Raw genomic sequence first — 3523 nt, forward strand, 5'->3', positions numbered from 1 at the left:
ACATAATGTTTAAAGTAATATTTCTTAAATACTGAAGGGAAAAATAATGATAATGACTATTTTTGTTACAGGTTTAATGCAACTTGACAATTAGTATCGCACACTACAGAATATTTTTGAATTATTGAACAACCGTGATTTCATACAGTGTAAATAGTAGAATATTGTGCATAAATACAATGAGCGAAAATCGTTTCACATATGCAGTAACCGTTTATTAATCGAATTTATTAATAATATAACCATAGGTCCATCCAAATTGGGTAGTATGAAATGAGTAGTGATTGACAGAAAAGAGCAAACGGAGGGAGGAGAGATATTTGTATTTATTATAGTATGAGGAACAAATTAATAAACTCCCCAGCACTTTGTAATCGGTTTCGACGACAAAATAGGTGGTACAGTGGTTGCAGAATGACTTTTTGTAAGGCCTCAATTGAGATGTCAACCCGCTACCTTGCTGTGGATCATTACTGCTTGTCAGCAGGCGAAAAAATCTATGTCAGTTTTTCACTTTTACATCTACATCTACATGGATACTCTGCAAATCACATTTAAGTGCCTGGCAGAGTGTTCATCTAACCATCTTCACAATAATTCTCTGTTATTCCTCTCGTACAGCGCGCGGAAAAAACGAACACCTAGATTTTTCGGTGCGAGCTCTGATTTTCCTTATTTATTATGATGATCGTTTCTCTCTTTATAGGTGGGCGTCAACAAAATCGTTATATAGATAAGGAAGAGCAAAGGGCCTATAGCACTACCTTGGGGAACACCAGAAATCACTTCTGTTTTAATCGATGACTTTCCGTCAGTTACTACGAACTGTGACCTCTCTGACGGGAAATCACGAATCCACTCACATAACTGAGACGATATTCAATACTTACGCAATATCACTGCAATCCGCTTATGCGGTACAATGCCAAAAGCCTTCTGCAAACCTAGAAGTAGGGAATCAATTTGAAATCCCTTGTCAATAGCACTCAACACTTCGTGTAGTAAAGAGCTCGTTGTGTTTCACAAGAATAATGTTTTCTAAATCCGTGATGACTGTGTCTCAATAGACCGTTCTCTTCGAGGTAATTCATAATATTCGAACACAATATATGTTCTGAAATCCAGCTGCATATCGATGTTAATGATAAGCGCCTGTAATTTAGTGGATTACTCCTATTATCTTTCTTGGATATCGGTGTGACCTGTGCAACTTCCCAAGTTTTGGATACGGATCTTTTGTAGGGCGAACGGTTGTATATGACTGTTAAGTATGGAGCTGTTGTATCAGAATATTCTTAAAGGAACCTAACTGGTATACAGTCTGGACCAGAAGACGTGCTTTTATTAAGTGATTTAAGTTGCTTCGCTACTCCGAGGGTATCTGTTTCTACGTTAATCATGTTGGCAGCTGTTCTAGATTCGAATTGCGGTATATTTACTCATTCTTCCTTTGTGAAGGAATTTAGGAAAGCTGTGTTTAGTAACTCTGCTTTGGCAGCATTGTCGTTGATAGTATTTACATTGCTATTGCGCAGAGAAGGCATTGATTGTGTCTTGCCGCTAGCATACTTCACATAGGACCAGAATCTCTTTGGATTTTCTGTCAGTTTCGTTGTGGAAACTATTATAATCATCTTGCATTGAAGTCCGTGCTAAATTTAGAGCTTCTGTAAAAGATCTCCAATGTTGGGGATTTTGCGTCCGTTCAAATTTACTACGTTTCTTTCGTTGTTTCTGCAACCATGTTCTGACCCGTTTTGTGTACCATGGAGGATCAGCTCCGTCGTTTGTTAATTTATTTGGTATAAATCTCTCAATTGCTGCAGACACTATTTCTTTGAATTTAAGCCACATCTGGTCTACACTTCCGAATGAGTGGAGATCGTCTCTCAGGAAGCCGTCGAGTGAATTTTTATCTGCTTTTTTGAATAGGTATATTTTTCGATCATTTTTCGAGGATTTGGGGATTACAATATTCAGTCTCGCTACACCAACCCTGGGTTCACTAATCCCTGTATCAAATGAAATTAGAATTATATGTTGATACCTTCAGCTGCTAACGGGCGTTGATATATATCAACGGGGACTGGTGAAAATGTGTGTCCCGACCGGGACTCGAACCCGGGATCTCCTGCTTACGTGGCAGACGCTCTATCCATCTGAGCCACCGAGGGCAGACAGGATAGTGTGAGTGCAGAGACTATCTCGCTCGCGCCTCCCGCGAGACCCACATTCTCACCTTATATGTCCACACACTACATTCGTAGGGTCCCTACCCAACACACTCATTACTCGTGGAAGACATTCTTACCAAGTCCTGCAAGAGTTCGGGTAACATGTGTGCATCCGCACAGAAGAAGGAGGTCATGGGATGGCCGGTATTGCCAGGACTATATACATATATGGATATGGTGTATCCATGTAAGTATATAATCCTAGTGTCTATTTTGATGCTTGTTATTAGCTCAGGATTATTTGTTGCTAAGAGGTCAAGTGTGTTTTCACGACTGTTTACTGCTCGCTTGGGCTCATGAACTGACGGAAATAAAGTACTTGTACGTGCTAATACATGATGGTTTTTTATAACAGAAAGAGCCTCACTATTTCAGTTCCTGTACTTCTGCGATAGTACTTTTCTCCTTTTTTTCTTAAATTCTGGTATGTTCCCGTCTTTTGTGAGAGACTTCCTTTGACTCATGGACCAGTAAACAATGTATCTTCAACTATCGTAATCAAAATATGTGACAGAAAGGTATATGGGGGATCTAAGGAATTAATAACTGTAATAAGTGCGTTTTGAAAAGCAATGCCTCCGATTTTTTTATTCTGTTCTCTGTATCGGTTGAGCTGACGCAAACTGCAACCCTCTTCCGCTAGAGAAATTGGATCTGTAGCGTGCAACATGGCAGTGTGTAACGTAACTATATCGATGGTGAGAAACGGCGTGCTGTAATCCAGCTTCTAACGGCAGAAGACTTGCCTCCGACTGGAATCCGTAGAAGAATGAAAGCTTCATACGCTGATGACTGTATCGATGTCAGTAATGTGCGATGTTGGGTTGTTCATGATCATAATGAAGGAATGGTGGCGCTAACCTCATCATGTGTTTCCAAAACTTAAAGATCACCTTTGAGGATTTCACTTTGGTAGTGATGAAGCGGTGCAAGTAGAGGTGAGGTTGTGGCTATGACAACAACGTCAAACGTTCCACACTGACAGTATCAACAAACTGGTCTCTCGTTGGGAGAAACGTGTTCGTTACCGTAGTGGCTATGTTGAGGTATAAATCTGTAGAAATGAAGAATAAAGATGTAGAACGTTAAGCAGGTATGTTTTATTTAAAGAACTTTAAGAGCTTTCACATTAAATAATTTTGAGCCACTGCTTCTCAGCACTTCCTAGAGTTTTATTGGAAATACAAGGGTAAAGAATTTTGTTACTCATTTTTTAAAAGTTTGTTACCTTCTTCTCTTCCAGTGTTACTTTATCACCATAGTCAGCTTTTTCTCTGGCGACTTCTGTC

At 39.6% G+C, this 3523-nt stretch overlaps 1 non-coding gene across 1 annotated transcript; it reads right to left on the bottom strand.

The window, feature by feature from the left end:
* Positions 1 to 2100: 2100 nt before the first annotated feature.
* Trnat-cgu lies at positions 2101 to 2175 on the bottom strand. The gene has a single exon. It is a non-coding gene; the product is annotated as a tRNA-Thr (tRNA).
* Positions 2176 to 3523: the final 1348 nt, after the last annotated feature.

This window comes from Schistocerca piceifrons, chromosome 8, assembly GCF_021461385.2.
Source record: "Schistocerca piceifrons isolate TAMUIC-IGC-003096 chromosome 8, iqSchPice1.1, whole genome shotgun sequence".
Taxonomy (NCBI): domain Eukaryota; kingdom Metazoa; phylum Arthropoda; class Insecta; order Orthoptera; family Acrididae; genus Schistocerca; species Schistocerca piceifrons.